Genomic DNA, 23,627 nt, shown 5'->3' on the forward strand with positions numbered 1-23,627 from the left:
ATGGCATGGTGTTCTCATGCCTTGTTTGAGTATCTCAGGAATGACCCGAAGAAAGAAAAGATTGTGAACGTATACACACACTTGGCTTGGAGTGATGTTGCTATAGACTCTCAGCACACAGGCATGTAAAGTCTTGAAGGAAGCGTTTGTCTCGCTAATGGAAGGCAGACAAAACATTTTTTTTTTTTTGCTTGATAGCATCTGTTTGCAGGACGAGGCTGTCTTCAATGGACTTGAAGGGTTGAGCAAATGCATGAAATGGAAGGGAGTGCGAATGTGACACATTTTCAGACAAGTGCTAATGAATGTAAACATGGAGCCGATAAAAGCGTTGCAGCATGGAGACGACTGTAGCTATGCGGAGAGTAATTCAAGCCGATTTCCAAGCATCTCGTGCCTGACACATTAACCTGATCTCATTTATCACACGGAGTTCTACTGTGCGAACGGATGAACCCGCTCGGGTGAAGGGAGGACAAGTCAAAGAGGGAGCTCACACTGTGGAAATAAATGATGCTGTTTTCACGACAGGAAAGTGAAGGACCGCTCTCCGCGGTGCTCTTATTACGCTAATGAAATAAATTAGCGCCAACAGATTTGACTGTGCGCTCAGAGTTTTGATGAAAGCCGCAGTGCTAGTGTTGATTGTTTGCCGCAGTGGGGGATATCACCTCAATACATTTGGTCAAGCTTGCAGAAAAACAAGACCATTTCGACAAATGATAGTGTTAGACAAGGTGCTAAATTGTAGAAATCTATTGTCAGCTGCGGAACTCAAAGTGTCCCAAGATGACACTTCTGAACAAATGAAGACATTTGAAGGCATTTATAAGAAACACTCATGATGGCTGGTTGTTTCAACCCAACATTGGGTCACTGTAAAAAAGTTGACTGTTAAAACTGTAAGGCAACTTGCTGCAGAGCTAAATTAAGCTCATAAGATGTTAATATTAGGTTAGATTTAGGGTGATTTTAGGTTGTGTTGGAAAGGGATCAAAATCCAACATCTAGCCAACACCTTAAACCAACGTCACATTGACGTCAAATACTGACATTTACTCGTCAGGTATGGCAACCAATATCCAATGTCTGATAGACGTCATATTGGTAACGTCGACACAATGTCAAGCTGCAACATCGTTAGACAATGATATTTGGGTGATTTTAGGTTGGTTGTTGGAATGTAACCAAAATACAATGTCTGTCCAATGTTGGACAATGACTTTTGCCTGACGTTGGGTTCTGATCTCAACCTGATTTTCATTTCCAAACAAATTGCAATGCCCCCACAATGTTGGGATACAACATCAATCTGGCATCATGTTGACGTCCTGTTGGGCAAGCACTGCACATGACTAAGTTAAGTTGAGTCTACTCAAAAAGCTCTGCAACAAGTTGCCTTGCAATTTTAGGTTGAGCCAACTTAAAATTTTTTACATTAAATATGGACAAGCCCAATTGTTATCTTAAAATCAGCGTTAAAGATGCCATCTTCCAATGATCCAATCAGTTTCTATAGAACATTCACAAAGTCACGCACCACCCTACCTGTTTTTTCTCATTTCAGAAATCGTTTCAGCAGGACGCATGTCACAGTACCGTGAAAAAGGAAAATATTAACTTCCATTTTATGCTGACTTTAAAAGTTGAGCTTGACCATAATTTAAGTCGAAACTTACTTTTGACCAATAGTCAATAGGTAGAGGTCTTATTGAGTTGAGATTCCTATCCAATCAAATTAAAAATAGAAACCACATAGCACCATATTGAACAACCTCAAGACATGGGCGCTTTACAAAGGCAAACTGTATGGAAGGATTAAAAGTTTGCAAGAAGATGTCCAAAATTGTTCCAAGCACAGACTGTTTAGATTCATGTCAATGATGAGAAGATGATGGATGTTTAGTATATGATGACTGAAATCGCCAAATGGCCTTAAAACAATTACTAAATGCACTACTGAATGGTACGTTTTCACACAATGCACAAATACATGCACATATAAATGCGCAAATATTTATACACATATAAATGCATCAGCCTTTCACATGCAGTACTCACTGCTTTTACAAGCCCAAGTGAGAAAAAGTTATCACAATGTAGTTACATGCACAAATGCCAGTTAAAACTGTACTGTTCCAAAAAGCAGCCCTATGTTAACAGTGTCCAGAACTGCCATCGAGCTTTGAGGCATCTGGGATGGACCATCACATAGTGGAAATGTGCACTGTGGTTAGATGAATCAATATTTCAGATATTTTTGGGGGGACGCCATGTGATTTGAAAAGAAAAGGATTATCCAGATCATTCCTGTTGTGAATGGTCCAAGTTTTTCTGTTTTAGGGTTGCAAATACTTTTAAAAGGGATACTTTTTACTTATATTTTGAGTAATATATATACGTTTACTGTACTTGCACTGCATGTGTGGGAAAGAAATGGTACTTTTACATGAGAATGATTTTTTTAGTACTCTTTCCACTCTTGCCCTTTATATAATCCCGCCAGTTTCTAATGGATATTATCTCAAACTTTTTTTTTCTCAGTAGTAAAATGGCCCTTTTTAGTAAGCATCATTATTGTGTTTTTCTTTTTTTTCAAGCTGTTCCTACATTCCACCTTCTAATCACCACCTGTCCATCAAGCCAGCATTACAGGCTCTTAACACGACGTCAGCTCAAACGTTATACTAATAGGCACCGAGCAGCACACTTTGGCCTTTGTGACCCGTCATTTGTCAGACCACACAGTGTTTGGGCGTGAAACAATCCGCAGATCTTGGGCCTCCAATCCATCCACCAGTGGTTGGGAAAGGGGGCTCTGTCAAACCCCTGCAGGCCTATTCAAGCGTTCAACCTGAGGGTAAGCAAACCTGGAGTCCCACTCACATCCGTTTCAGTCTTGAACACGGTGAAAAGCTCGTTGTCCCTGGCAACAGTGGGACTGACCACATTTCCTGCGACGTGAGCTTGGACTTTTCCTCAGGGCTGTCCGCTGGCATTTTGGCCTAGCTCTTTCTGGGTCGTTGTGGCAAAAGCAGAGAATAATGAAAGGACCAAGACACCTGAGACAGGAAACCGTGTCTTTCCACTACACCAATATTATGTTTCAGACATCTCATGGTTCTTGCAAACTCGAGATTTATGTCAACGACATTGGAAATGGATACAAAAATAAAAATCATGAACTTGCTTTTACATTTAGAAATGAGGGCCTGCATGGTGGCTTAGTGCTTAGAACTGTCGCCTCACAGCAAGAAGGTCACTAGTTCGAGTCTTGGCTGGGTCAGTTGGCATTTCTGTGTGGAGTTTGCATGTTGGTGCTTGTTGGCATGTAGGTGCACTGAATAAACTAAATTGGCCATAGTGTACGAGTGTGTGTAAATGATTGTGTATGGGTGTTTCCCAGTACTGGGTTGTGGCTGGAAGGGTATCCGAGGCGTAAAACATATACTGGAATAGTTGGCGGCTTATTCTGCAGTGGTCACCTCTGAAATAGAGACTAAGCATGACTGGCACAAATGAATGGCATAGAAATGAGGCAGAACCAAAATATTGGTAATGTTTACATTGTCTTCAGTATCTAAAAGGTGTTCAAGAAGTGGAAAAGAAGTACTTTAAGCAAAACCCGGAAATAATAGAACATTTTGAGCTTCCTATAAGAAAATAAGGAGGATATTCTTATGTTTTCATTATCGTTAATTTTAAATACTATTTGATATTTTGGGGTAGAAATATTGGATTTTTAAAATCAAAATTGTATTTAATGCATTTATTTATTTAATTTTTGTAGCAGTTTAAATGGAAATTCACAATATAAAATCAGAAATAACTTTAGGAGTTTTTCTAAGAGCTCTCAGTGCTTTTTTTTTGCATTTACACACAAACAGAAATTAAAATCTAAAAAATTTTTTTGCCTGTTCTTTTTTATAAATTATAAAGAGCATATTAGTGACAATAATTAAAATATCCAAAAATAAGTCCAAGTGTAAAAATCCAACACAATCTCACTACAATGTAAAGCATTTTGATTAAGTTGTTTAATGTCATTCATACAGTTTACTAAAATTTGTTCCAATGAGCTGCAGGACAAAAATGAATTGTTTTGACACAATTTATGTGTGTGTGTATTATATATTTATATATACAACTAATAAAACAACTAAGACTTTATCCAGAAAAAAAAAATATTATCAGGCATACTCTGAACATTTCCTTGCTCTGTTAATGTTCAATTATGTTTTATTTGTTTATATATTTATTATGTATATATGATGCACACATAAAAATTGTAAACATTCTATAAAACATGGAAGCAATTTTGTAAATATTTGTGCTATATAGATATTAAAATAATTAAAATATACTTAATTTATATATATATATATATATATATATATATATATATATATATATATATATATATATATATATATATATATATATATATATATATCAGGGCTCGAAATTGCGACCATTTTGGTCGCATATGCGCCCGAAAATTAATCGATGCGACCTCATAATATATATTGGGCGCATTAGTGCGACCTGTTTTGATTTTTTTTAAAAACGTGCTGAATCGCTCTTCCCTGCCGCTATATTGGTTCATATTAGCTGTCAATCACTCAAGGCTATCCACTGTTAGATGACAGGGAGGGAGCTTTTATGTCCACGGGAAATGCAAACGGCTAAAGTGTAAAAACTTAAAGCGCACAGGTTTGCAAAGTGCAAACCCCACCTAAAGTTGAGACGCAGATGAGAGCGATCATGACACGTGGTGAATATTGATCCGCCAGCTGAGATCAATCGAGTATGTGCTTTTCGGAGAAGGTGGTCGAATCTCGATGCGTTGCATTCACTGCGTGTTCAGCTCAAATGTCCGCTAAAAGTCAAATCTAATACTGTATCATCGCCAAAGAAGCTCGCCTTTACTAAGTTTACACTGAAACTGCGTCTCATAACAAACAGCGGTATTGCGCCGGTGCTCAACCTGCTCATAAATTGGGTCGGCTGACTCGCCTGCTTTTCCACAAACACAGAAAAATGAAAATCAGCTCAGACGGAACATTTAAATTGACACAAACTGAAACCAAAACTTAAAGAGTGATAGAAGTGAGACTTTACTTACTTTCTTTTGCCTATTCTTTCATGAGATGTATATTATTTTTTTATTTAGTTACTGATGACTGTTTTGCAGCTTTCAGCCTTGAATTTAATATTTTATTATAATCTTTTGTTTGTTTTGCAGCTGAAATATTATTTATTAAACTGACATGCATATATATGCTGTTTAGCAGTACACTGAAAAAAGTGTAGCATGCAGAACTGTTGCAAACAATTTATTTGTGTTGAATTTAAACAAACAAATTAAGTTTAATAATGTTCAACTTAGTTTGCTTGTTTAAATTCAGCCCAAATAAATTGTTTACAACCACTTAACATAAAAAATTGAGTAAATCCAAGGAGTCATCTTTGAATAATTTTTTTTCAGTGTACAAAATAAATATTTCTTACTGCAATGCTTCATTTTTGTTTGATGCAAACTATACATTTATTTTTCAGAAAGTAACAGACTTTTTATAGCAGATAACCTACATTCAAGCACATTCAAGGCAGCATGATGATGAGAAATGTAATTCATTGTTACTATTATTGTCATTTTCATCATCATTAATATTCTAGAATTATTAGACATACACATTTTGGAATTATTGCACACAAATATCAATGTCATCTCAGCATTAATTATAGTTGTTTCTGGTTTTTGTTAGACCTAATTGATGTTGTTTTAAAATACAATATGTCCCTTAAAATACAATTTGCAGCGGTGCTCAATCATTTTTGGTGGGTGCTCCTAAATTTTTTCTGGTGCTCCTAAATTTTTGAAGTTGGGAGCACCGGTGCTACCAAATAAAAAAGTTAATTTCGAGCCCTGTATATATATATATATATATATATATATACACACACACACACACATACACACACATGTGCAAAACTATAATTTTGAAAGCAAATTTTTGCCCAGTACTAATTTTAGTGCACATAAATTTCTACCGATTAATCACTTTTTTCTTAAAAATGTAAAATAGATATGTTGTCTCATGAGATTAGTGTAAAAATGCACATAAAATGTTCTTGTCCAGTCATCATGTAATGATTAATATCTGTATACGTCCTGGAAATATACAGATTTAGTAAATACCTGTAGCTCTCAATAACCTTAATGAGCTGAACTCACACATCAACCAAAAATAAAGTCAAAGTGTTTCAAGATCTTCATTTTCTCGAAATCCACATTTCATGCAATTATAGGTCAAAATGGACAGGCATGATTGCTCATTTCCTGACGTGTCAGTCTGGCGGAGCGAGTCCTGTGGTGTCCTGTCAGCAGAACGTCTGCTCGCAGACCCCCAATACTCAAGGGAACTCATTTCTCATGCCCTCTTGATAAACAAAATATACAACCCGAGCTTGATGCGGGACCACCAACAGAGACGGCAGAAGCAGAACTGACAAAGCTTTACATTCACTTTTTTTGTCATGTATATCCAAAATAAGCAAGTGTTGTGATGAGCCCAAGGCTCGAACCCGGGTCGCTGGTGTAGTAGACCAGTGGTTTAACGATGAGCCACAGGGAGAGTTGGTGAACCCAATTGCTAAGGCACAAAGTCTAGTTCAAACAAAGGTGTTTATTAAGGAAATCCAAAATCATCAAGAAAAAGCCGCCAGGCAAAAACATAGGAACTCCAAAAGCTAAGCAGTTAACAAACATAAAGTTCTCCGTAGAGCAACTGGTACTATAGCCAAAAAAATACAAAAGGTAATAACAAGAGGACTTACGGCAACAGCGGTAGCACATCAAACTCAAAAACCAAGTGACAAGTGAAGACAAGAGGGTAGAATATATAGGCTAGTCTTAACAAGACACAGCTGAACCAAATTAACACAAATGAACCACAAACAGAAACACTGGGGAAAATGGCGACATCTTGTGGAGAAAACAAATAATAGCTCAGAATATGACAGGACCCCCCCCTCTAGGAACGGCTCCTGACGTTCCCACCAAGACCACCCGAACTGCGAGCTTGAAAATCCCGGATCAACTTGGGGTCAAGGATGTCCTTAGCGGGAATCCAGGAGCGCTCCTCGGGACCATACCCCTCCCAGTCCACAAGATACTGTCGAGACCGTTGCACCCTCCGAACATCCAGTATCCTGCGGACTGTGTAGGCAGGCTTACCCCCAATGTTGCGAGGAGGAGGAGGGGATCTGTCAGAGGGAACAAAAGAAGAACACAACACAGGTTTTAGGAGAGATACATGAAAGGTGGGATTAATCTTAAATGACCTAGGTATTTCTAGCCGATAAGAAACTGGGTTTACTCTCCTGATAATTTTAAATGGTCCGATGTAGCGTTGGTTAAGCTTGGGGGACTCTATCCGAAGGGGAAGGTTCCGAGTGGAGAGCCAAACCCGTTGACCAACTCGAAGGGAGGGAGCAGATCTGCGTCTAAGGTTGGCCTGCCTCTGGTACTGGTTAGAGGTTTGGATGAGTTTTCGGCGGACTACTCTCCAGGTCCGACGGCATCGATTAATATGCTGCTGTACAGAGGGAACAGCCACTTGAATCTCTTGCTCAGGGAAGAGGGCAGGGGAGAATCCAAACTGGCACTCAAAGGGGGATAACCCAGTGGAGGATGAGCGCAGAGTGTTGTGAGCATATTCAGCCCATAGGAGGTATGAGGACCATGATGAAGGGTTGTGACCCACCATGCACCTTAACGTGGTCTCGAGACTCTGATTAATCCTTTCTGTCTGTCCATTAGACTCGGGATGAAAACCAGAAGACAAACTAATGGATGCACCCAATGACTGACAAAAAGATCTCCAGAACCGGGATGAGAACTGGGGTCCCCGGTCCGACACAATGTCCTGTGGAATTCCAAAGACTCGGAAAACATGGGAAGTAATGAGGTCTGCTGTCTCCTTAGCAGATAGGAGTTTTGGTAAAGGAATGAATCGGGCAGCCTTGGAGAACCGGTCGACAATGACCAGAATAACGGTGTTTCCATGGGAGGGTGGGAGGCCAGTAATGAAGTCCATTGAGAGGTGGGACCATGGTCGGTGAGGAATAGGCAGAGGGTGCAGAAGACCTTGGGGGGGAAGATGTGAGGTTTTTCCCCGGTTGCAAACAGGGCAGGCCCTAACCAATGATATTAAGTCCTTTTTAGCTGTAGGCCACCAGAAGCGTCTTTGCAAAAAGTCCAAGGTGCGGGAAATACCTGGATGGCAGGTCAGCCGGGAAGAGTGTGCCCATTGAAGAACTTGAGAACGAACAGCCTTTGGAACATACAATCGGTTAGTAGGGCCGCCACCTGGGTCTGGATCTTGAATCTGGGCTTTACGGATGGCTGACTCAAACCCCCATCTGAGGGGTGCAAGAATCTTGGATTGGGGAATGATAGCTTCTGGGTTCCTCTCCCGGGGAGTGTTACTGTAAATTCGGGACAGAGCATCTGGTTTTAGGTTCTTGGATCCAGAGCGGTAGGATAGAACAAAGTCAAACCGGTTAAAGAAGAGGGACCATCTGGCTTGACGGGGAGTAAGGCGTTTAGCCTGCTGGATATACTCCAAGTTCTTGTGGTCAGTCAGGACTTGAAACGGATGCTTGGCACCCTCCAGCCAGTGCCTCCATTCCTCCAATGCCAACTTTACAGCCAGTAGTTCTCGGTCTCCAACGTGATAGTTACGTTCACAGGAACTGAGACGATGGGAAAGAAATGCACATGGATGAAGACAGTTATCTTTCCCCCTCTGGGATAGCACAGCTCCCACTCCCACATCTGAGGCATCAACTTCGACCACAAAGGGTAATTCTGGATTCGGGATAGTAAGGATGGGTGCAGAGGTAAATCTGCGTTTGAGTTCCCTGAAAGCCGCCTCAGCCTCTGGATTCCAGGAAATTCTGGCTGAACCCACTTTTGTAAGGGCTGTCAGGGGAGCCACCACGGAGCTGAAATTCTGAACAAATTTCCTATAGAAATTGGCAAATCCTATGAACCTCTGAACCTCCTTTACAGAGGTAGGAGCTGGCCAGTCCAACACTGCCTGGACCTTCTTGGGATCCATCTGTACCTGCCCTGGTTTAATGATGAAGCCCAAGAACAAGACCTCAGTGGTGTGAAACTCACATTTCTCGGGTTTAACAAATAGATGGTTCTCCTGAAGACGTCTTAATACCTTTCTGACGTGACTCTCATGCTCTTGGAGAGAACTCGAGAAGATCAGGATGTCATCTAAGTAGACAAAAACAAACTTGTTCAGCATCTCCCTTAGGACATCATTTATGAGAGCCTGAAAAACTGCAGGAGCGTTAGTAAGGCCGAAGGGCATGACCAAATACTCATAGTGGCCTGTAGGGGTATTAAATGCCGTCTTCCACTCATCGCCCTGCTTGATCCGTACCAAGTGGTAGGCATTGCGCAGGTCCAGTTTAGAAAATATGGTGGCTTTCTGGAGTAACTCGAAGGCAGTGGCCATAAGGGGAAGGGGATAACGATTCCGGATTGTTACCTTATTGAGAGCTCTGTAATCTATGCAGGGCCGGAGACCTCCATCCTTCTTCCCCACAAAGAAAAAACCTGCACCTGCCGGAGATGTGGAAGAACGGATGATCCCTGCTTTAAGGCCCTCCATGATATATGTCTCCATAGCCGTTTGCTCAGGAGGAGACAATGAAAACACCCGACCACGAGGGGGGCACTGGCCGGGCATTAGCTCTATGGCACAATCATATGGTCTATGTGGGGGTAAGACAGAAGCTTTCTGTTTGCTGAAGACCGAGTGAAAGGAGTGATACTGGGGTGGGACTCGAGAAAGGTCAACAGGGTCTTGAGACTCGGGATTATTACTAGGTGGGTCTAAGCAAACTTTGTGACACAGGGGGCCCCAGTGGAGAATTTCGCCATTAGACCAATCAATGTGGGGGTTATGAAGAGTAAGCCAGGGATAGCCAAAGATCAAGGGCAGGTCAGGGGACTCAATCAAATAAAAGGATATCTCCTCCTTGTGGTGGAACACAGAGACATGCAGAGGAACAGTAAGATGGGTAACAGCTCCGGGAGCTATCGGTCTCCTATCCAAAGCGGTCACCTCCAGAGGGTTATCTAACAGTTTAAGGGGAATCTTGAGATTAGTTGCTAGTGTCTGATCCATGAAGTTCCCTGCTGCTCCAGAATCAACAAGTGCTTGAAGTTGATGTTCTTTAGACTCAAATGTTAAAGTGATGGGTAAGAGCAGACTGGAATTGCTAGGAGAGATGAATTGGGTCACTCCCGAGACAGCTCTCTCCTTACTGCCTGGGATGGTGAGTTTTCCTTCAACTCAGGACAATCAGAACGGAAATGACCAGACCCACCACAATAGAGGCAGAGACGGCTCTTCATACGGCGAGTGCGTTCCTGAAGAGTTAGCCGGGCACGGCCTAGTTGCATAGGCTCTGGGGAATCTGGTTCTGAAAACTGAGGTGACTCAGTAGCATATGGGGTATTGGGGAGGTTGGGAGAACGTGAAGGAACATAGCAGGGGGTTAGTCTTCTTTCTCTCAGGCGGTTGTCCAGGAGGATAGCTTGGTCTATTAAGGACTCAAGGGTTTTAGCTGGATCTCGGGTAGCCAACTCATCTTTGAGGGCCTCAGACAACCCATTCTGGAAACAAACGATGAGGGCCTCATCATTCCAGCCTGCTCCTGCAGCAATTGTTCGGAATTGAATGGCATATTCTGCGGCACTTTTACCTCCTTGACACAAGGTGAGTAGGTGCTTGGAAGCCTCTCGTCCTGAAAGGGGATGGTTAAATACACGCCGTAATTCTTTCACAAACGCTGAGTAATTAGTACAGCAGGGAGACTTAGCATTCCAGATTGCTGTTGCCCAAGCAAGTGCCTTGCCAGATAATAGGGTGAGTATATAAGCGATCTTAGCCTGATCTGAAGGGAATGTGGAGGGTTGAAGCTTGAAAGTGAGGTCACACTGAGTTATAAACCCCTCACAGGTTTCCGGGTCCCCTGAAAAGCGTTGCGGAGGGGGAAGACGTGGTTCAAACTGAGGTTGAGGGGTATGAATGACAGGTGTTGGGGTTGAAGCTTCTTCTGGGGATGTAGTTGGACGTTGACGCAGACTGTCAGAGAGTTGTCGCATGGAAGTCATGAGTTCTGATAGTAACTGGGAATGCTTCTCCATAAGTGCTTCTTGCTGAATCAAGGCCGCCTCATGGCGCTTGACTGTAGCGTCATGCTGAGCAACAATAGAGACCATTTCTTGGGCAGAGGCCTCAGCAGGGTTCATGTTTGACTTGGTTTTTCTGTGATGAGCCCAAGGCTCGAACCCGGGTCGCTGGTGTAGTAGACCAGTGGTTTAACGATGAGCCACAGGGAGAGTTGGTGAACCCAATTGCTAAGGCACAAAGTCTAGTTCAAACAAAGGTGTTTATTAAGGAAATCCAAAATCATCAAGAAAAAGCCGCCAGGCAAAAACATAGGAACTCCAAAAGCTAAGCAGTTAACAAACATAAAGTTCTCCGTAGAGCAACTGGTACTATAGCCAAAAAAATACAAAAGGTAATAACAAGAGGACTTACGGCAACAGCGGTAGCACATCAAACTCAAAAACCAAGTGACAAGTGAAGACAAGAGGGTAGAATATATAGGCTAGTCTTAACAAGACACAGCTGAACCAAATTAACACAAATGAACCACAAACAGAAACACTGGGGAAAATGGCGACATCTTGTGGAGAAAACAAATAATAGCTCAGAATATGACAAGTGTGTGTGATAGCAGTCTCTGGTCTGAACACACACTAAAATTATAGAGAGATACACAGCTTTGAAACTCAAATTTAGTGTACAACTCGTTTGACTAAAGTCATTTAGTCATTTATAAATGTTAAAATAATAATAATGTAATAAAATATTAAATTATAATTTAATAATAATTATATAAATATAATATATAATATATATATATATATATATATATATATATAATATATTATATATATAATAAATAAAATTATAATTTAATAATAATAATAATAAATAAAAACTATTACTACAACTAATTATAATAATTTTTTTAGCAAGATATAACTTTAAAATAGCAATAAATAAACTCATAACTCACGAAAGAAAAAGTCTGGAATGAAATTTTCCAAGCAATTCAGCCTTTCCCCCCAAAAAATTCTCAGTTTACAACGTCGCAATTATAAGTTTGTATGAGTTTATTATACCTTTTATGAGTTTGTTATATTTCACAATTCCAACTTGTTCATACTGTATGTGAAACTTAAAATTGTGAGAGTGGCTGTTGAGAAGGGGAAAAAAAGTAAACTGTGAACTTATAGCCAAAACCAAAAAAGGTCAGAATTGAGAAATCAGAACTGTAAATTTATGTCTTGGATTCGTGATCTTTTTTTTTCTACAAAAAATTGATAGATTTTATTTTATTTTTACATTGATTTATCGCAATTTCTCTCAGTTCTTTAGAAGTTTAGATCATTTTACCAACTACTTGAGTCTCATTCGGCGAGATGAACAAGCCTGGTTTATACTTCTGCATCAAGGGATCGGCATGACCCTCAGCACAAGTCTTGCGCGTAGCCGCGCATTTATACTTCTGCCAACTGTTTCTGTTGCTCTGCAATATACTTCCGAAACGCTAGCTGGCTGTAGGTGTTTATGTTTTTCTGTGTTGAGTTTCTTCGCTGGTGTTTTGTTTTTTTCTGAACGCTTCCTTAATGTACAAGTGGCTCAATCTCGCTCAGTTTCATCATCGGGAACCGGCAGACGTGCAACAACTTTAATCATAAGATAAACACAATACAGCAGTCTCCATCCGGAGCTCCTCCCCGAGACTCCACACTTGTAAACACTCGGTGCATCAGGCTCGCGCGCCTCTCACCTCCGCCCACACTCGTCAGCGCTACCAAGGCGATCAATCACAGAGCTTGCGCTAAGCATACGCGTTACATTTTTTGAGAGGTGCGCGTCAACAAGGGGCTTTACATCCATAGCATACGCGTGCGCTTGATGCAGAACTTTGATTTTGAAAAATCTTTTATTTAGAAAAATAAACGTATTCTCTGTTACATCTTGGTCACTTGAGCGGCAAAATTTAACCCACAAGCTGGCAAAATGAGACGTCTTTGGAAAGTTTCTTTGCATAGGGGAAAAAGTGTCGTGATTGACCAACAAACTGCCAAGGAATGTCTTTCCTGCACGCAAGTTCGTTATTTCCAATGGAGGCACGCGGATTGCGTCGCATATTGAGAATGAGTGCATTGGGGGTAACCAATGTAATGTAATCACCAAGCAATCTACGTAGAACCACCTCCCTAACACCCGCCGGGCCGCGGTTAAATTTTTAAGTGTTGACTGGTTCACGATGGTAAAAAGGTCAGGTACCACTGCTCTAACATGTAATACAGGAACATTCACAAAGCAATTCAAGGCTTATTCAGATGAAGGCAAATAATTAGATCACAGATGCCCATGCAAAAATAGTCAGTGATGTTAATCGAAACAGAAGAAAGTTTACAAGTGATGAATAAGTAGACTGGAATTCAGGCTAGGTCTCTGCTTCATCAGTATCTGTCCATCATTGTGCTGTGTTTTTTGACAGCTGATGCAGCCGCTGGGCGGACATACCCAAACACCTCACTCTATTTCCATTACAGGCCAGAGAGAACAGCTCATTTGTATTTAAAGCCACAGGCGCAAAACAGATCTGACCCCAAAAAATTGACAAATCCAGCAGGGTATAATAAATGATCTGATCGGTGTTTTGAGCTGAAACGTTACTCTTGGTGTGCAATTTAATTTCTTGACACACATTCAGTTGCCAGATGTAATGAAATACTGCTACATACAGTATCGTTTATTTATGCATGCAATCACCAAAGGATCAAAATGTTCGGGTCAGTAGGAATGCTATAATAAGGTACATCTTTTGTACCTTCTTCTTCCACAATTTTGTTCCTTACAATAATTACAAAATTGCCCTTTAAATGGCACTAATGTAGAAAGAACCACCCTAGTGACAGCCACTTGTACCTTAATAAAATGTTTTGTACCTTTTTTTTTCTGAGAGTGTACAAAAGGAAGTGGAGGGAAATATATACAACTTCCAGCCACTCAGACAGTCAATCAGGTCCATCATTGCTCTTATGTTAGGTTGTTGCATGCTGTAATTCATGTCGCTGATGTGTTATGAAGTGGGATATGGTGGGTTCTAGTAAATCAGCAAGCTCTGACATGCTGGCGTGGTTTAGACTGCTGAGTAAAAGAGCATGACAGTGCTGTCATGTACATCTGATGAGATGATTAGACCGTCTGACTGAAAGTCTTGAGAGACTCTCAGATTAAACTGTACTGATTACAGATCCAGAAAAAAAGGAAGTTTACATTCTCAGACCAGTCATGACATTAATGGATCGTAAAAGCTGCGTAACGCTTTAAAATAGGGAACATATTCGCTGTTAGTTGCTGTTAGAATGCTGCTAACGTATTGACTGTTTATTATTGTTTATAAAGCACATAGTGATGCTTTATTATGCATAACATTACAGGCACATTAGCATTTAACATATGCTAAAACACAACTACCTTTCTTAATATCTTTAAGAAGCAATTAAGAATTTATTTTTCACCTGAAGAGTACTGTAATACATTAATACACTCTGAATATACATAACGCTATCATGGATCTTTTTAATTTTCTAAATCTCACCCTGCCAAGTCACAAATGTTCTATAATAATAATAATAATAATAATAATAATAATAATAATAATAATAATAATAATAGAAATAATATTTTAGTGGTATGATGATGTGATATCTTATTTTTGTTAATTTTTTTTCTAATTAGGCCATGCTTTTTCATTTCATTTCATAATTTAACGTTATTAAACATCTCTTCTCTAAATTTAAAGAAAATATATAAACTATAACTCATGTATATTAATCTATAGTAAAAATATTTGACATGATGATTAAGTTATTGTATACACATACAGTTCTCATTCTAAATAAAATATTTTTTAATAAAAATTAATGACAGGAATAAATGCGTCTAGCATATACTAAATTGAAGAGGTGTTATTTAAAATTATTATATATATTTTTTTCACGGTGCAGTCCAGGGCTTCTGTATGGACACATCCTATATATATATATATATATACACACACACACACACACACACACACACATATATATATATATATATATATATATATATATATATATATATATATATAAATTTTTTTTTTTTTTGTCTTTTTTTGGTGTTTTTTTTTTTTTGGTGTGTATCATTGTTTTTCTTCTACTTCTTAAAGGTCACATTTTCTTATCATCGTTCTTCCAATCTTGTGGTTTTATGTGAAACAACATTCGTGTAAATGCTTTGCGCTTCAACTTTGTGGTTTGAGTTACACAGTCGCTTGTAATCAGATCATGACTATTTGCTCTTATTTGTCCACCAGGTTAATTATTTTTTCACAGCTAAAGCAGTGGATCAGCAGGGATGGCTGCCCTGCAGCAACAACACAATCAACCAATTCCTGTCCTCACACAAGTCCTGACACAAAGGCTGATGAAGACCAGTGTTTCTCTGAGTCAAGCAATTCTTCTCATTTCCTCTCGCAAATTACTACAAGTGTATAATTTGTGGTCATTCGTTAGACATTGAAGGTGCTGTATGTAAGTTCTTGTCTTCTAAAGCATAAAAACACCATAATATGTTTCAGATATTTAGGAAACATGCTAAGTGAATATTCTTATTTATCTAAAAAACAATGCTAAAAGTCAGTTATTCTGATTTGAAAATGAGCTTTACGTGCCGGAACGGCTGTCTTCATTTTGGTCTCTTTAACTCGCCCAATGCCAGTTTAGCCAATTATATTTCAGCACCACGGGATGCCTTGGTGGAAAACAGCATATTTAATTTATTCAGTCAGGAGGGCTCTCAAAGTATACATCTGTGACCAAAAATGTGACTTCCGGTGGACAGACTCCGAGAGACACAGATTCAGAGTTCTACATGAGGTTATTAATAAGCAAATAATACAAATATTACTAGAGTAAACATTAGGTGAGCAGGTTACTTTGTAACCCTGTGTCCTAGTAACATGCTACCTGATGAGATTTGCAGTGATAAGAAATTTGGCTGTTTGCACCAGACACAACATTACAGTGCACTTACTGCAGAATAGTGCATGTACTGCACTCCAACAAAATGGTAAGGTTTATGACCTAATTATTACATAGTAAACCTCTTTAACATTATTTAATGTACATGCTGAATCACTGATATGTGTTGGCTTGCACTGAGTCACATTTCTAAAGTTCAATTTAAAATGATTTATATTATTTTCAAGATCTGAAGTGAACTGTCTGCTGCTGCTTTCAGTAGTATGGCAATAAATGTCATGTAAAATGGCTTTCAAACTGACATTATTAGCATTTAACACTGAATAAAGCACATGAGGTGTACCTGAAGTGATCATTGTAAGTTTTCTGTTGTTCAGCTGCAAGAAATAGAAACCGTTTCTTAACTATACATTTCAGGTGTTGGTAAGAAAACTCCTTTTAAAATCGAAAATGCTACTTCTATCGCGTGCCGTTGCTTTTATTTAGAACATGATTCAAATCAGCCCTACTTCAGCCTGTAAGCCTTCTTTGCACTGCACATGACAAACAACAAGCGACAGACCTGAAGTCATTCATTTCCAGTGGAGAGCAGTCCAGAAGCTGCGTGGAGTTCTGATCATCTCCGTATGCGGAAAATTCGGATCCGAATTGAGCTGCGGATCCATTGAAATATTTGAACTCCTGCGACTAGACCGTATGCGACCGGCCGACCGGATGTGATGGATGTGTTGTACAAGCAGATCTGTGCGCGAGAGATGAGAAATAGGAGTTTGTATGTTTTTTTTTTTTTTTTAATTATAAAACGTCTATATTAAAAAAAGAACATTTCTTTTCTTAAATGTAAGTAATAAAAGTATATATTTTTAATCTTGTCTCCCCATTCCCTCCAATATTTTAGCGGTCTATGAGTTTCTAGTGTTCATTCATTCCTTGAACCATGTAAACGCACAGAGAATAAAGGCTCTTGCTTTTGCACTCCTTTATTTCGGACACTGTGAGAACAGCTTATCTCCCATGGTGCACGACAACACTAAAAATACTGTGCGACTGCCACAAGGGGCCGTATTCCGACAGTCGTGTCCAAATGTCGTGTGCAGTGGAAAGGCGGCTTTAGACTTGATAGTCAGGCACACTTGAGTGTGTTCTAACCCAGGAGTGCAATACCAACTCAACCACTGGATGTCAAACTTGCATAAAGTACTGGAACTTTACACTACTCAGGATTACAGGGACAATAAAATCTTTCAGAAATTACATGCATTAACCTTTAATAATGATATAAATAAACAACATGTTTACATTAATTGTGAAATTACTATATAGGCACAGGGTAGCAGGGCAGTAAGCGTGTCGACTTCCAGATGCACACTTCATTTTCTGAGTTGTTCCACAGGATTGCACCCACTCTCCGGTATGCTCCTCCCGCTCATTGAAAATGAATTGTGACCTTGCTGCAAACTATTTCCGAGATGTTTCCTATACTTTACTTCAAGGTCTGCAGTCTGTTCGGACTGTAGAAATAGGAAAAGCAGTTTGGCCATGGAAAAATGATCCCTACCTGCTGAAAGCCAAAAATAAGAGAGGGATGATAATAGTCGAATACATGATAGGTAATCACTCCCAAAACCAGCATACTGTACATCTGCGAAGACCCAAGAGCACATGGAGACGGAAAAATAAATATGAGATGGAAGGAAACATTATATTTCCTCCAAGAAACTTAGCATTGAATTGCAAACTTTTGTTAGCAAGAGCAAAACTGCTGATGGAAATAATGTGATTGGAAGAGAAAAGTATGGTAAAGTTACTATTTTTACTGTTCATTCTGTGGGTATTTTATGGGTGAAAGTAACATTTCTTTCTATTTGGGGAATTCAACAAGATTACAAGTAAACTTAACAATGATCTAAATTTATTTTCCCTTCTCATTTCATAATAAGGCCAAAACTGCATTCATTCATTCATTCATTCATTCATTCATTCATTCATTTATTTTTCATCGGTTTAGTCCCTTATTTATGAGGAGTCGCCACAGCGGAATGAACTGCCAACTATTCAAGCATATATTTTACACAGCCCTTCCAGTACTAAGGAACATCAATACACATTTACACTCACACATACACTTATCCAATTCACCCGGAGAAAACCCACGCCAAAATGGGGAGAACATGCAAACCCTACACAGAAATGCCAACTGGCCCAGCCAGGACTCAAACTAGCAACCTTCTTGCTGTGAGGCGGCAATGCTAACCACTGAGCCCTTGTGCTGCCCCAGCCAAAACTTTATCAATGCAAATTTCGAAGGGAAATAAAAATAGTTTGCTAGCAAGAACAAAGTTTGCTGGATAGGACCCATGTTTTCCAATGCTATCTCACACCAATTCGTAACCTTTCGCATCACGCCAATCCATCTATACGACAAAAAAGTTATTCAACAGTCTAAAACCGGCAGATTTAGATCACCGATAGACACCAGAAAAGTTCACAAGACTGATTTTTCATAAGATAGGTGTTTGTTTCAACATATAACCTAAAAATAAAGTCAAATTAAATGCATAGTTTGACCTAAAGTATGCCGAAATAGCTAGGTTAGAATACACAGAGTGTTAGAATAAATAACCTATCCCACAAAACACCAAAAACTTAAAGACGTTGTATTAATAAATAAAATATAATTTAAATAAATACATAAACTTGATTCACTGAAGCATGTGTTACGCAAACATTACCAAAAAAGTTGACCCCCTCTGATTATCAATGTATAATTCACACACTGATTATAACTTATCTTCAAAGAACTTCCATTTTCTTCTCGGAGTAAGATCCAATTAATGACAAATTTAACAACATTTTTTCACTTATGATTTGTCATATATAACACACTTTGACACTCGGGGTATCCCTTAGACATGAATTTACAACACAATTTCACGGCAATTCGTAACTTTTTCATTTAGTGGCTAATTCGTATGAATTCGTACAATCTAATTCGTACAATTTAGTACGATTTGCTTATCCCCCAATGACGGTTGGAGTTAGGGGTGGGGTTAGGTGCCACGCCTCCTTTTTAAAATTGTATCATTTCGTACGACTGAAATTGTACGAATTCGTATGAATTAGCCACTAAACTGGCAAAACGTAAAATACTTACGTTTTCTCGTGAGATCAGGCTGGATTTTACGACACATTGGGTTTCTCTATTGCTACAAATGAGAAACCTTTGCTGTTGATATGCGTACACGAAGGGTCAGGAAGCGACAACATTCCCTGACCAAGCATCAATATGTGACGAGTGAGAATGTGCTGATTTATATTATGATACCAGATGAGCTTGTTCTAGGTTCCAGTAATTATTTAGTATAGTTAATAGATATCAAACAGTACCTTTGTATCACTGTTTTATTCATACTAGCTTAAAGAAAGCCCGCCTCACCTTTCAACTGACACAAGGTTTAATTACATTAAAGATCCAGTGGACTGCTTGCAGTTAAGTAATTTTCAGCGCAACAAGCCCTCCTCAACAATACATCAATAACGTGAATAAGAAATGTTATTTACTGCCAATCAAATGCCGATGTTGGGCTGGTTTGTGTTGCCTATGTGAAATATTAATACGGGTTAGGCCTGTGAGATGCAAAAAAAAAAACTAGACGGGGCACACACTGGCACCAGAAGCAAGGCCACAGTTTGACAAGGCAAACAAGCCACCATAAATAAGTGATGAGGGATGGTTTGGAGAGAGGTTTCTAAACATTAAATAAACAGCCCATGCATCAACATACCCCGAGTTGTAGGCTCCCCAACGCAGCATAATAAAAGTATTTAAAAATTAACCTGTTCGTTGGCAGAAAGCGAGAAGCATCGCACTTGCCATGCATGCGGTTTAGGTGTCACGTTTTAAATAATTTCTGCAGGGTTAATGCAAGATCATGATGCAATGCACGGAGAAAAAGACCTCCAAGCTGGAGGCGCACGGACTCGGGAACAGTGGAAGAGAGAAACACAAAAAATATCCTTAATAAAGGCAACGCTCCTGTTAATGCCACACATATTTCCTAGAGGGATGTGTAGTGTGTGTGTGTGCGTGTGTGTATGGCATGTCTGCAAATTGATGTCAAGCTGAGACTGACAGTTGGAGAAGTTATTCCCAAGCCTGGGGGATACACAACGCATTTCACCACACCTGTGAGGAAAGCGGCTCTTTTTCTGGAGTGCGCGTGCTGAAAGCTCAGTTAAACAGGCAGCAGCTAGTTACTGTACTTGCGTATTCATCGTAAACTGGATGGTAGTGTGGTTGTAGTTTTGGTACAGCTGGTTTACTTATTTTAGGACATCCCTTTTTGGTAAAAGTTGCTGATTAGTGGCCCTCTTTGTGGTGCCCAAAGTTAAATGGAATGTTTTCTGATAAACTGCATGAACATATCTGGTTCATTCCGTAGATCTGAATGGTAGTTTACAGTATGTGTGAAGAAATGAACTGAAGCTTCATCAAATCAGGATGTGTACACACTTGGCTACTTTCTTAGTACTGCAGAAATGAGCAAACATTTAAGATGAACCTTTAAGAACATTCTGGTGATATCTGTAATATTGGTGAAACCAAACTCAGAGGACCAGCTTATAAAAAATAACGCCGAAATAGTACCCTTAACCTGATTTCAACAAGTAGTATATGTTTCTGGATTAACATCTCTGTTGATCCTGGAACAACATTCCAATCAGCTAATCAAAATGAAGGAATACATTTACGTTTACGTTAAGTTTAGTTGCGGTTGGGTTTTAGGGGTAGTGAACAGGCATGGATAACATTTTCGAACAAAAATAATGTTCCAAGATCAACATAAATGTTAATCCAAGATCGCATTTTACTTCGTCCGGATATTTTTTCTATTCATGTCAACGTCGACACGAAACAATACCAAATATGTTCTGTGCTGGATCCGGTAAAACGTGAACGTGCCTTTCCCTTCAAACGATAACACAGTGCAGGTCTGTATGGAATTAATCATGACTGAAGATGAGTGAACTTTCTGGTGATATCCGGTGGTGTGTTGTTCAGAAATTGGTTGGTTTAGGGTTAGATGTGAGGCGGATGCTCCAAAATATATGCAGTTTTATAAAATTATTCTTATTAACCACATTCATGCAAAGCGTTTAATGAGACAAAATGATCAAACTCATCAGAGGACCAGCACATCGTAACATAAAACCAAAATGGTGCCCCTAACCTGATTTCACCAAGTAGGACATGTTCCTGAATTAACATCATGTAGATCCTAGAACAACATTCCAATCAGCCAATCATAATTAAGGGAATACATTTGCGTTTATGTTTAGTTAGTTGGGTTTAGGGGTAGGGAACAGGTATGAATTACATTTTTAAACAAAAATGATGTTCCAGGGTTAACATAGATGCTAATCCAGGATCGCTTTGTACTTCGTCCGGATCTTTTGCCTGTTCGTATTGATGTCGACACACAACAATACCAAATATGTTCTGTGCCGGATCCGGTAAAACGTGAACACGCCTTTCCCTTCAACAACCAAGCAGAGTGCAGGTGTGTGTGTGGGATTGATCACGCCTGAAGATGAGTGAACATTAATGAGTGAACATTCTGGTGATTAATGCAATAATTTACCCTGCAATGGGGGATTCTTAGGCCAATTGCTAAAAGAAGGATCAGAAAAGACCATTGATGTATGACACTTTATGAGAGCTTAAAGGAATGCATTGCATTCTGGGACCTATGGTGCTGGAGTGGACATATGAAGCAGACTTGCTACCTTAGTCAAAATTCAATGATCAAGGGTATATCAATGTAAGATTCCCATGTTCACTTGATGAAGTGAAATGCACTTTAAAATGGCAGAGGGGGTTCTCTTGAGGGATCAAGGGAAGAGAGCAATTGTTAGCAACATATAATGAAGAAACTAGTGCTGGTGAGAGTCAATTTCCTTTACACGTGCTTCCTGTTAATGAGATGTGTATCATATCAGATACTTGGCCTGTGCTGTTATTTATTTGGCTGTAATTGGGTTTTGATACTTCATATTTTTACAACTGAAAAAAAGACACAAAATATAACCACAAAAACAATGAAACCATTAAACTCTTGTTTTTTCCACCACTATGTTATTGCAATAGAAAGTTGTTAATTGACCAGTGTCTGTCTGTAAACTAGAGTCTGTCTGTCCATCCATCCATCCGTCCGTTCATTTGTCTGTCCATCCACCCGTCTGTACGTCCATCCATCTGTCCATCCATCTAACTTTCTATTTTGTAGAAGGCAAACTAAATTAACCTCAACAGAAGTTTTTTTTTTTTTTTTTTTTTTTAAGAAGCTTCCAATTAGTAATGCATGAGTTTATTAAAAGGTACACCATTTCTTACCATATGGGATTTGTTTACTGCTCAGATGATGAGAGTTTGTTTGGATCAGTTAATTACTCCCTTTAGGATTGTCTGACACAGTAAGTCACTGCGAAGACTGGAGTAATCCAAAGATGCCTTTGGCACACACACGCACACATACACATGTGCGCACAAACACACGCGCACACACACAAATACACACCAAAAAGTTTTATTTCAATGGTCTGAGCAAAACTGGATCATGTGTGAACACCACAAATGAATTCCGACCCAAATCAGCAAAGCAAAATTAGGGTGTTTCCAAATGAGTTTACTCTTATCTTATTAAAACCATGCTTACCTTTTTGTTAGTGTGAATGGAAATATGGACTGACGCCAGAATCTGATTCAACTCACATTGAAAAAGGAAGAAGAGCAGATTATTTCTTAACCTTTATAATGGCCTCATGACAATCATGTTTATGACAGATTTATGACGAGTTACAGTATGTTGTATTGGTAGTGGCAAGTTGTCATGACAAAGAGAAAGATTTAGTTTGCTTATTTCAAGTTGTCATAACAAACGGTGTCATCTTAGTATTAAAATGACATAACTGAGCAAATGAAACTACAGTTGTCATAAGCATGCATAAATCTTATGGGATGTGTCATGTCATTATTATAAAGCTTTCATGTCAAAGATAAAGATTGATGACCATGTGTTTGTCAAGTTGTCATAACTATGTCATCTTTGCATTAAAAATGACATAACTGAGCAAATGAAACTTAAAAGTAATTGTCAAAAGCATGCACAAACCTCATGTAATGTGTCATGTCATGATTATAAAGGTTTGATGACACTCTTATGAACACCCCCTTCAAAGTAAAGTGTCACCAATCCTTTTAAACAGGAGGATAAAGGTAAAATAGCTCCTCTTCTATTGGCATCATGTGCTGTCTGTGTCTGTTCTTGGGACTATTGGCTGATGATCTCAATGAGGGCATCTTTAGGACACGGTTCTAGATGTTGAAGATTTTGCTTGTGAAAGAATCGGGTCACAAAAT

The sequence above is a fragment of the Danio rerio genome, chromosome 24, assembly GCF_049306965.1.
Source record: "Danio rerio strain Tuebingen ecotype United States chromosome 24, GRCz12tu, whole genome shotgun sequence".
NCBI classification, from domain to species: Eukaryota; Metazoa; Chordata; class Actinopteri; order Cypriniformes; family Danionidae; genus Danio; species Danio rerio.